The sequence below is a fragment of the Chanodichthys erythropterus genome, chromosome 20 (genome assembly GCF_024489055.1).
Source record: "Chanodichthys erythropterus isolate Z2021 chromosome 20, ASM2448905v1, whole genome shotgun sequence".
NCBI classification, from domain to species: Eukaryota; Metazoa; Chordata; class Actinopteri; order Cypriniformes; family Xenocyprididae; genus Chanodichthys; species Chanodichthys erythropterus.
Window position 1 is genome coordinate 15,868,286 of NC_090240.1, and position 12,981 is coordinate 15,881,266.

At 39.0% G+C, this 12,981-nt stretch overlaps 1 non-coding gene across 1 annotated transcript; it reads left to right on the forward strand.

Annotated features, from left to right (window-relative positions):
* The first annotated feature begins 413 nt into the window (after positions 1-413).
* Positions 414-545, forward strand: LOC137010349 (small nucleolar RNA SNORA11). Its single transcript, XR_010893369.1, has one exon. It is a non-coding gene; the product is annotated as a small nucleolar RNA SNORA11 (small nucleolar RNA).
* The last annotated feature ends 12,436 nt before the right edge of the window (positions 546-12,981 follow it).

Sequence of the window (12,981 nt, forward strand, 5' to 3'; positions counted from 1 at the left end):
TCTATTTAAGTTTTAGTTTTAGTTTAGTAATAGGTTTTATTTATTTACATTTCCAGTTTATTTCCAGTAATTTTGTGCTTGAACTTAAATTTTCGGTTAGTTGCCAAGGCAGCGTTTACAAGTTTTTCATCAAATATTTATTTATTATATTAATAGTTAATAGTTGGTAATGTGGTTGCACATATTAAATAATAATGAAAAAATAGCATTAAAACAAAACAAAACAACACAGCACCAAATACTGTATAAGTCGAATATTTCCATCTGCAATTAGTGATACATTTCATTATATTTTAAGAATCACCATTAAGGGTTTCTAACCAAAAGTTCTCTGGATAAATGAAGAGTTAGCTCAGGCTGTAAGAACACAGACTGTTGTGTTCAGCAGGTTGTGGGTTCGAGCCCCAGCTGAGCTGGTGTGTTCAGAGCTGCTGTCCCTAAGACCATGGGCAGGTGGTTTATATCACACCATAGACAATGAAGGGGTCTAAATGAGTGAAGGAAAAGAAAGATTTGTGTCCTTCATCAGATGACTCCTAACATGTTTCCTATAACATTTTTTAAAAGTGCCCCATTATGCTATTTTAAAGGTTCCTAATCTTGTTTTGGAAATCTACTACAATAGTTTTACATGCATCAAAGGTAAAAACACTTTAATTTTTTAATATTATCTGCTAATTTCAGGAAAGTGTCTGAAAACGGTTTGTTCGAAGATTCAGTCTCTCTAAACCCCGCCTTTCTGAGAGCTTCCCCTGCTCTGATTGGTCAGATGGTTCAGTCTGTTGTAATTGGTTGACCGCTTAGAGCATGTGTCAGATATGAAACGTCTATTACCATATCTGAATTTCAGCTCCGGATCATCCTCAGCACTTGATTCACAGTGCTACAAACAGTAATGATGGCGTCCATTTAATGTCAATTTCGTCCTTTTGAAGTGCATGCAAAGTTGATTTACTTTCACAGTGCTAAAAACAGCATCTTCACGACATGTCAATGAACTAAACTCTTCAAGCCCTCAGCTACAATGTTTGATGGCGGGTCAAAGTAGCTGTTGTTCACCGGAAATTTTTGCATTATTGCATTAATTACTAAATTTTAGTTAGTAATTAATAGTATTTCAATACATTGGTGTTTACAAATGCAGTGTATATCAAATAAGTGAAATTTACAGTTCAAAACCGAGTGTATTGTATTCCTATCTAAACACTGATATCCTAAGTGATTGCTAGGCATGTGAAAGTGTGAGTTTAAGTGGAATTGGAGCTTCTGCATGTTATTAACGGTAGGCTTTTGAAATGGAGAAATCTGTGAATATCACTTAACAGGATAGAGAGGTCAATTGAAACCCAAGCAACTGCAGACTTTGCCAAATCATTTACTTCATATACACCAATTCCCATGGGCACTCACATTTACTGTAGACGCCCATCACCACACCTGGCTGGTCCACGTAAAGTCGGGTTTATGAGTGAAAAGGGGCCTCAATCACACCTTTTCTCAGAGCTTGATGACCCAGCCCTTTGACTCAGCCTGGAGACTCTGAGACAGAACAGGACGTTTCAGTTATCATTCGAATAATTAAAGGCACTCCTATGGGAAAACTCTTTCCAAAGCAGCTGCACATGGGGGCTCCTTCTTTCCACAGATGAGCCGCACATCTATGCAAACTTATCACACTTAGTTTGGTTTTCTTACATGGGAAAACATCAAACATGCTTCTCCTTATACACAAATGTAAAAGAAGGGTGTTACGATGAACCATGTGCTTTGCAAGGATTTTAGGAGACACCTGAAGCATTCCTCAGCCTGTGCTGACAGGCATTAAAAATGTTTCTGCAAAGTTTCTGTTTGAGAAGCTTGAAGGCAAAGCCAGCAACAATTATAACAGTCAGGTAGAAGGTTAATATTTCAAATGTAGAGCTTAATAGTTTTTATTTATTATTTTCAATATTACAATATGCTTGTATTTAATTTGCAACAAAAAGATTCATATATATATATATATATATATATATATATATATATATATATATATATATATATATATATATAATTATGAGTTGTTTCACATCCGTAAGACCTTCATTAATCTTCAGAACACAAATTAAGATATTTTTGATGAAATCCGATGGCTCCGTGAGGCCTGCATCGCCAGCAATGACACTTCCTCTCTCTAGATCCATTAATATACTAAAAACATATTTAAATCAGTTCATGTGAGTACAGTGGTTCAATATTAATATTATAAAGTGACGAGAATATTTTTGGTGCGCCAAAAAACCAAAATAACGACTTATTTAGTGATGGCCGATTTCAAAACACTGCTTCAGGAAGCATGAATCAGCTTGTCGAATCAGCAGTTCGGAGCGCCAAAGTCACATGATTTCAGCAGTCTGGCGGTTTGACATGTGATCCAATTCATGATTCGACACAAAAGATTCATAACGAATCATGATTCGACACAAAAGATTCATAACGAATCATGATTCGACACAAAAGATTCATAACGCTCCGAAGCTTCCTGAAGCAGTGTTTTGAAATCAGCCATCACTAAATAAGTGGTTGTTTTGTTTTTTGGCACACCAAAAATATTCTCGTCACTTTATAATATTAATATTGAACCACTGTACTCATATGAACTGATTTAAAAATTTTTAGTACATTAATGGATCTTGAAAGAGGAAATGTCATTGCTCAGGCCTCACTGAGCCATCGGATTTCATCAAAAATATCTTAATTTGTGTTCTGAAGATGAATGAAGGTCTTACGGGTGTGGAACGACATGAAGGTGAGTAATTAATGACATTATTTTTGGGTGAACTAACTCTTTAAATGTAAGCTATGATTAGTTGTAAATCCCTTGCAAGCAATCACAAGTCTGTGACCCATAGATATCACCAAACTCTTGGTTTCACACTTTGAAATGCTTTTCCAGGCCTTTAATGCAGCCATTTTCAACAGTTGATTGTTTTGGGGAGTTTCTGCCTTTAGTCTCCTCTTCAGCTGGTGAAATGCTTGTTCAATAGGATAGAGATGGCCAATCTAAGACCCAGAAATTCTTTACCATGATAATCTTGATTGAGTTGGCAGTACTAGTGTTTGGGTCATTGTCCTGTTGCCATATGAAGCACTTCCCAGTGAGTCTGGTGGCATTCTGAATTAATTCTTCTGCTGCCATCATTGAATAAGTCATCAATAAAGATGAGTAATCCCATTCCAGAGGCAGACATGTATGCTCATGACACCATGCTTTCCAGATGAGCTTGTGTGCCTCATTTGCAGTTTCTTTTTTTTCTCCACACTTTTGCTTTCCCACTTTGATAAAGGTTAATCTTTGTCTCATGTCCAATAAACTCTGTTCTAAAACTCTACTGGCTCATCTCTGTGTGTTTTTGCAAATTCAAATTGGCTTTCCTATTTTGGGTACTGATCAGATGTTTGATCTTGCTGTGTATCCTCTGTAATTCTGCTGGTGAAGTCTCCTGTGAACAGCCCATTGTGAGACCATCACCCCAGCTTTCTGGAGGTTGCTGGTGATTTTACTGACTTTTAGAGGTTTTTTCATAGCACTTGTCAGTTGTCTATCATCAACTGCTGTTGATCTTCTCAGCTGACCTGGTCGTTGTTGGTTGCTGAAGCTTGCCAGTGGGACATTCCAAACTGGACATTCCAAGTCAATCTCCATATTTAAATCCTATTGAACAAGCATTTCACCAGCTGAAGAGGAGACTAAAAGCAGATACTCACCAAACAAGCTACTGTTGAAAATGGCTGCATTAAAGGATTAGTTCACCCAAAAAATGAAAATACTGTCATTAATTACTCACCCTAATGTCGTTCCACACCCGTAAGACCTTCGTTCATCTTCAGAACACAAATTAAGATATTTTTGATGAAATCTGATGGCTCAGTGAGGCCTCTATAGACAGCAAGGCCATTGAAGTTCTGAAGATGAAGAAAGCTACTAAAAACATATTTATATCAGATCATGTGACTACAGTGGTTCAACCTTAAAAGTGACGAGAATACTTTTTGTGCGCCAAAAACAAAATAACTTTTCAATGATATCTAGTGTGTTACGTCCATAGGGACGTATGAATTTATTTTATGAATTATGTATCTTTTGTTTTTCTCCCCGTTTGCTTTTTTTTTCCTCTATGCTGCTCTTGCTCCTCCTGTTTGTTTGACAGGCTCATGAGTGCCACCTGAATCCTATTGCAGCTCGTTAGGTGGAGTATAAATGAAGCTGAAGACTTCCAGTCCGAGAGAGAGACAGAGATACCACCATCTACTGGTCCCAGTGTTGTTTGGTTTCTTTTTGTGACTTTGGTTTTGCTTGTAGTGCTCAGGTAAAAAGCTGTGGTGTGTTTCAGCTAATGTGTGTATACTTAAAACTTAACAACAATTAAGTGGGCTTCAGTTGACTGGTTTACCTATGCTGTCTAGTGTTTCAGCTAAGTTTTTCCCAACCCTAAGATTTGTGTAAGCTGAGCAGCATTGAGCTTTTCAGTTAATTTAAGAGTTACTTGTGAACATCAGTTATCCAATTCAGTTGCCTTAATTGTCTTGATACTCTAAGTCATTTCTTTTTAGTTATGTAGGGAGGTGGATGCCTTTGTTTTATTTGGGAACCATATTTTCTCTTGTTTATGTAGAAAGGGAGTAAGGGAATTGTTTGTATTTTTATTTAATTATTCTTTTGGTAGGTAAGTTATCCCTTAACTCTAAGAATCTTTTTGTTTGTTGTTTTGGCCTCTCCCCTCCTGAAGTTTTTTTTGTTAATTCTTATCAGTTGTTTAATAAATCTTGTTACTTTTGAATCTTGTGTTTGAGCATTATTGTACTTGCCCTGGGACCTGGAGACGGCGGTTCTCTTATTCTCTCCACTTTTTTTTTGTTTTGTTACTTGCCGCCTCTTACCCCTAGATTTTTAAAGAGGGACTCGTAACAAATGGGGGCTCGTCTGTTTCTGAATAGAAGCTCGTTTGTTCGCCCAGCGTTCCGTACAAAATTGTGAATCTTTTCCCCCACTGCTCCGTAACAATTGTATGAACGTCACTTTCAAATCCAGGATTTAGTCGCATACATCGCAGCTCTGGTAAGTGCAGTTTTTTTTTTTATTCTCTCTTTAGATTGCTGGCTGTTTTCTTTTTTGGGTGAAAGAGGAGAGTGTTAGATTTAATGATGAAATTTGATCTAATTTCGTTTACGCTAGCACCAACCACTGAAGTTTTTAATCGCTGTAAAAAGAGTGAACTTTTGATGATAGCAGACTTCTTTAGGATTAACGTCCCCAGAGAGGCTACCAAACAGGTCATGAAAGAAGAACTGTATGATAAGCTAGTAAATGAGGGAATTTTACCAAGGCAAAGCGATGATAGTGGAGAGGTAGAACAACTCGAAGTTATAGCAGGTAAAGAATGGGATAGTGTAGATCCACCTGACACGGACGCTATGGCTGTGCAAGACCCTAGGTTAGCAGTGAGGTTAAAAGAGTTGGATTTGGAAATAAAGAAACAGGAGTGTGAAGCCCATATGATCAAATTGAGAACTGTTGAAGCGGAGGCTGATAGGGATATTAAATTGCGAAAATTAGCTCTAGAAGCTCAGCGCGTGGCTGCGCAACCAGTCCCTTTACCACGTACTAAAACTCAATCCATTTCCTCTCCTATATCGACTGTAGCTAGTCCTTTCGCTGGAGGGCGTGGTCATGCATCTTCTGACGTTCCGTTTGATCCTAGTAGATATATTAAACTTGTACCACCATTCAGAGAAGCAGAAGCCGATTCTTATTTTGTTGCGTTTGAGCGGGTCGCAGGAAAGTTAGGGTGGCCAAAAGATATGTGGGCTCTACTGTTACAGTGTAGTCTCACAGGAAAAGCACAAGAAGTTTGTTCTGCTCTGCCAATTGAGTCTTCTCTTGACTATGACACAATTAAAGCGGCGGTTTTGCGTGTGTATGAACTTGTCCCAGAAGCATACCGACAAAAATTTCGGCGACATGAGAAAACAGCCAGACAATCTTATGTAGAGTTTGCGAGGGAGAAAAAAGTCCTCTTTGATAAGTGGTGTGCCTCTAGCAAGATAACGACCCTGGAACAGTTACAGGAGTTAATCTTGCTAGAGGATTTTAAGAATTGTGTGCCAGAGAATTTGGTGGTTCACTTGAATGAACAAAAAGTCGCGTGTTTGTCTAACGCAGCTGTTTTGGCTGACGAGTTTGTGCTGACACATCGTGCAGTTTTTCCCGCAGCGCGACAGTCAAGTTTTTCTCCGAGATCAGTCGATCTGCCAAATGTAACGCCTCGTGTAATGCGCCCTGTTAGAGCGGAAAACTTTTCCAAGAGTATACGCAAAACTAAATCTGCCAATAATGAGAAACGAGAATGTTTCTATTGTTTGAGTCCTGAACATCTGATTGCAGATTGTCAGTTGTGGAAGCAGAAGAATGTGAAAACTAAAAGTGTAGCAATTTCTCAGTCTTTACCAAAACTAAGCCCAGCTGACATGGAAAGTTATCAGCCGTTTATGTTAGAAGGCATGGTTTCCCTTTTCCTGATGCTGAGTTTAAGCCAGTTGTCATGCTAAGAGATACTGGATCAGCTCAATCCTTTATTCTTGACCGTTGCTTACCATTTTCTGCTGATACTTACACTGATTTTGATGTATTAGTTCGAGGTATTGAGATGCGCTGTGTTAATGTGCCTCTGCATATGGTTCATTTGAAGTCAGATCTGGTTAGTGGAGCGTTCAAGCTGGGTGTCCGTAAACAGTTACCTGTGGAAGGTGTAGATTTAATAATAGGAAATGATTTAGCAGGTGGCAAAGTTTTTCCTATCCCAATGGTGACTCATACCCCAATTGAAAAGGAGCAATCTGATCTTTCTGCTTTGTTTCCGTCAGCATTCCCTGCATGCGCAGTGACTCGGGCACAAGCTCAGAAGTTCAACGAAATGGTAAATCTTGCTGGTTCCTTTCTAGTTCCTGACTCTACTCCAGTAGAGGGTACACTGTCTGTGGAGCCAGAGCTAAAGCATGATTCCACTTCAGAGCCCAAAACCCCCTTGACAGTGAGCAGAGAACAGCTGATAAAAGCGCAACGAGAAGACGCTACACTAACAGAGTATTAAAGCTGCAGATCTTGGGCAAATGTCTTTCTCAGGAGTGCTGTATTTCTGGGATGATGGACTGCTGATGCGCAGGTGGAAACCAGATATTGATGATGAGAACTGTCAGGAGGTAAGACAGATAGTTTTACCTGTTGGCTATCGCACAGATGTGTTAAAACTGGCCCATGAACATGTAATGTCTGGTCATCTGGGCGTGACGAAGACATTCTATCGAATTTCCCGATACTTCTATTGGCCTGGTATAAAATCTGATGTGTCTGCCTTTTGTAAAGCTTGCAAAATTTGTCAACTTGCAGGAAAGCCGAACCAGAGAGTTCCAGTTGCTCCACTTAATCCAATACCTGTCATGAGTGAGCCATTCGAACGACTTGTCATTGACTGTGTTGGTCCGTTACCGAAGACCAAGGCAGGACATCAGTATTTGGTAACTATCATGTGTGCTGCAACACGCTTCCCTGAGGCAATTCCTTTACGTAACCTGAAAGCCAAAGCGGTTGTGAAAGAGCTGATCAAATTCTGTTCTACTTTCGGCTTGCCTAAGATAATTCAGACAGATCGTGGCACCAATTTTACGTCAAGAATGTTTGAACAGATTTTGAAGGAGCTTGGCATAAGTCACCAGTTATCCAGTGCCTACCATCCAGAGTCGCAGGGTGTGATTGAGAGGTTCCACCAAACTCTAAAAACAATGCTGCGGAGTTACTGTGTTGAGACAGGAAAAGACTGGGACGAAGGTCTTCCCTTTCTCCTGTTCGCTGTGAGAGAGACCGTGCAGGAGTCTCTAGGGTTTAGTCCAGCAGAGCTTGTCTTCGGTCATGTGGTACGAGGACCGTTAAAATTGTTAAGTGAACAACTGTTGGCTGAACATCTGACCCCTATGACTATTCCTGACTATGTCCAGATTCTTCGTCGGAGACTGCAACATGCTCGTGAAGTGGCAGCACAACACCTTGTAACAGCACAAAGCAAGATGAAAGCACGCTATGATAAGAAGTCTGTTGTCAGATCTTTCCAACCTGGCGATTCTGTTCTGGCTCTCTTACCCATCCCTGGTTCTGTGTTCCAGGCGAAATTTACCGGTCCCTATGTAGTTAAAAAGAAAGTGAGTGATACAAATTACATCATTGACACCCCTGACCGCAGACGCAAAAGCCGTGTGTGCCATATTAACATGCTAAAAAGGTATGTGACTACACAGTGTAACAGTGAAACAAAGTGTGACACAACTGCAAATGGTGAAAAGTGTGAGATTGAGCGTGTGCTAACTTCAACCATTGCTATGGTTTCCAGCTACACCATGGAAGATGGACTGGGTAACAGAGAAGTTCAAGTTTCCTCCACACGTCTACAGAATTCTGTCATTCTAGGCAATTTAAAGTCTTATCTTGCTCATCTTGATGAGAGTCAAGCTAATGAACTGTCTAACTTGCTGTATGAATTCCCTAGTCTATTTTCAGATGTGCCAGGAAAAACTACAGTTTGTTCCCATGACATTGATGTTGGAGATGCGTCTCCGATCAAGCAGCATCCCTATCGAGTGAATCCTCAGAAGCGTGACATAATGAAGGCTGAAGTGGAGTATATGTTGAAACATGGATTTGCTGTGCCGAGTCAAAGTCCCTGGAGTTCGCCCTGCCTGCTCGTACCAAAACCTGATTCCACCTATCGCTTCTGCACTGACTTTCGCAAAGTCAACAACGTAACTAAGGCTGATTCCTTCCCGCTTCCTAGGATGGAAGACTGTGTGGACAGGGTGGGTAATGCCAAGTATGTAACAAAGCTGGATCTTCTTAAAGTGATACTGGCAGGTGCCTTTGACTCAGCGAGCATCAGAAATATCAGCTTTTGTTACTCCAGACAGTTTGCTGCAATATTCTGTTTTGGCTTTCGGGATGCGAAACGCTCCCGCCACCTTCCAACGTTTAATGAACACAGTGTTGTCAGATGTGGAGAACTGTGAAGTATACTTGGACGATGTTGTTATCCATTCACTTACCTGGACAGAACATTTATCCAACCTCAAAGAGGTACTTCAGCGGTTAGCTGATGCGTCATTGACCCTGAACCTTGCTAAGTGTGAGTTCGCGAAAGGAAAAATCACCTATTTGGGTAAGCAAGTTGGCCAGGGGATGGTCAAGCCTGTGGAAGCCAAGATAACAGCTATCCTTGAGTACCCTGTTCCCTCTAATAAACGTGAGCTTCGAAGGTTCTTAGGAATGTGCGGATATTACCGTGCTTTCTGTCCAAACTTTTCCTCTGTGTCATCACTAACAGATTTGTTAAGCACCGCAAAAGGTTTATTTGGACACCCAGCTGTGAACATGCTTTTAATGCCGCGAAAGATTTGCTCTGTAGTACCCCTATACTTAAAGCCCCTCAGTTTGATGCCCCATTTAAATTGCAAATTGATGCCTCAGCCACAGGAGCGGGTGCAGTCCTGTTGCAGGAGGATCAATTCGGTGTAGAGCATCCTGTCTCTTATTTCTCTAAAAAGTTCTCAAAGTGTCAGCAGAACTACAGTGTTATTGAGAAGGAAGCACTGGCAATGTTGATGGCACTACAGCACTTTGAAGTATACTTGGGTGGTAGTGTGACGCCTATAGTAGTGTACACCGATCATAATCCGCTAATTTTTCTTGAACGCATGTCTAACTTAAATCAACGCCTTATGCGGTGGTCTTTAGCTATTCAAGAATTCAACCTGGATATCCGCTATAAAAAAGGATCAGACAATATTGTTGCGGACGCATTGTCCAGATCCTAGATTACTCTCTCTTTGGTGACAATATGTGATTGTTAGGTCAAAGTGATTTGTTGACTGGTAATCATAAACAACGTTGGTTGTTTATGATTTTAACGGTGGGGGTGTTACGTCCATAGGGACGTATGAATTTATTTTATGAATTATGTATCTTTTGTTTTTCTCCCCGTTTGCTTTTTTTTTTCCTCTATGCTGCTCTTGCTCCTCCTGTTTGTTTGACAGGCTCATGAGTGCCACCTGAATCCTATTGCAGCTCGTTAGGTGGAGTATAAATGAAGCTGAAGACTTCCAGTCCGAGAGAGAGACAGAGATACCACCATCTACTGGTCCCAGTGTTGTTTGGTTTCTTTTTGTGACTTTGGTTTTGCTTGTAGTGCTCAGGTAAAAAGCTGTGGTGTGTTTCAGCTAATGTGTGTATACTTAAAACTTAACAACAATTAAGTGGGCTTCAGTTGACTGGTTTACCTATGCTGTCTAGTGTTTCAGCTAAGTTTTTCCCAACCCTAAGATTTGTGTAAGCTGAGCAGCATTGAGCTTTTCAGTTAATTTAAGAGTTACTTGTGAACATCAGTTATCCAATTCAGTTGCCTTAATTGTCTTGATACTCTAAGTCATTTCTTTTTAGTTATGTAGGGAGGTGGATGCCTTTGTTTTATTTGGGAACCATATTTTCTCTTGTTTATGTAGAAAGGGAGTAAGGGAATTGTTTGTATTTTTATTTAATCTTTTGGTAGGTAAGTTATCCCTTAACTCTAAGAATCTTTTTGTTTGTTGTTTTGGCCTCTCCCCTCCTGAAGTTTTTTTTTTTTTTTGTTAATTCTTATCAGTTGTTTAATAAATCTTGTTACTTTTGAATCTTGTGTTTGAGCATTATTGTACTTGCCCTGGGACCTGGAGACGGCGGTTCTCTTATTCTCTCCACTTTTTTTTTTGTTTTGTTACTTGCCGCCTCTTACCCCTAGATTTTTAAAGAGGGACTCGTAACAAGTGATGGACGATTTCAAAACACTGCTTCAAATCTTTTGTTTCGAATCAGTGGTTCAGAGCGCCAAAGTCACGTGATTTCAGCAGTTTGACATGCAATCCGAATCACTGAATCGAAACAAAAGATTCAAAGCAGTGTTTTGAAATCAGCCATCACTAGATATCATTGAAGAGTTATTTTGTTTTGTTTTTTGGCACACAAAAATATTCTCGTCACTTTATAATATTAATATATTGAACCACTGTACTCACATGAACTGATTTAAATATGTTTTTAGTACATTAATGGATCTTGAGAGAGGAAATGTCATTGCTCAGGCCTCACTGAGCCATCGGATTTCATCAAAAATATCTTAATTTGTGTTCTGAAGATGAACGAAGGTCTTACGGGTGTGGAATGATAAATTGAATAATAACTGACATTTTCATTTTTGGGTGAACTAACCCTTTAAAGGCCTGGAAAAGCCTTTCAAAGTGTGAAACCAAGAGTTTGATGATATGGGTCACAGACTCGCTCCTGTGATTGCTTGCAAAGGATTTACAATTAAATATTAACTTTTACACTTTTACATTGACTTTCAGTTAAACCATCCCAAAACTTATGCTCACATTAGGCAGAGGGATGAAACTCACTAATAGTGCTGTACTACTGAGTTGATAAAACATTTTGTTGAAACAGTCAATAATAAAATGTGACATTTAGTACTTCTATTAATCTTTTAATCATATTTATAGATGTCTTGACACCACAGCTAACAGCAATTTTGTCTTTACCGTCCCAATACATATGGAGGGCACTGTATGTGAACAAATAAGAAAATTCCTGTATTTTTCACCATTTTCAACCCCTTTGTGCCTCCACTTGTTCAATTTAACAAAGGAATGTGGAATATATTAGTATTAATCTTTAAAACACTAATCATTTAATAACACTCTTAACTGTACTCTATATCAAATCTCAAAATGAATATCCAATTTTCATATTGCACATTATATTGTTGGGATGTCTAAACATTTAGATGTTTGATTTTAGTTTTATTTTTAGTTTATTTTGTTTATTATGGATCAGTTATCAGCTATAACATGAAAACAAATGGTAAAAATAGGTGCGTCCATATTTGAACCTATTTTAAAACAGATTTTACAATTTTAGTGCAGAAATGAAACACTTCACAGGTCATAAGTCAAGCCTGCAGGCAAAGGGTTGGACATAAAGTTGAGGTATTTCCAATGCTTTAACGCATTTTTTACTTTTACATTGACATGGCAATTTTACTTGCACAAAGTTTTGTTTCTTGGTGCCTTTTGACAGAACAAATAGTTCTTGCAGCTCATTCCATGTGTATGTTTCTAAGAGCACTGAAACTCGAATAAGCGCATACTGAAGAATCTCTTCTTCCTTTCATTCTTATCTTCTTTCATTCCGCATTCCTTAAAATGCATCTGAATAATTACGGCTCACCTATAGGAAAATGATAATTTGGAAAAGATTAGCACAGTTAATTATTCTTATCTACAAGTTAATCAAATTGATATTATTACACATGGAGTTGTACACAAGTGAAAGTGTGCCCAAGGTGTATATTTTTTTTATACACAGGACATTTACTCCCATTATGTAACACAAACTGAGATTTCGGTCAGCAGAAATCATTTCATGCACACAAACCTGACTCCACACAGTAGCCTAAATGTTATTTTATTTCACAAAGACAGTTATTTCATGAGTTCATAAGGCCATGTTTTCGTGAATAGTTGTAACCATATTTGGAAATTAATCTCAAAGGCTTGGGTGTGGACAAGAAAAGGGGTGTGGTCTAGAGGGGTGGGACCCTTCATACTCATTAGTGATTGGTGGGCTTTCATGAAAAGGAAGCTATCCCTTGTTTCAACATGATGCATACGTGTACGTTTGAGCAAGCATGCAACTCTCACATTTCAACTCAAGAGCTGACTTTTAACAGCATCATACACTATAGAAGACTCTGAAAACAAAGGAGACATTATTGTAGAGTAAAACTAGGTAAAAAATGTGGTTTGCATTTTTCATTGTAGCCCAATTTCACTCATTCTTTTGTGAGATGCACACAAAACAGCTGATACACT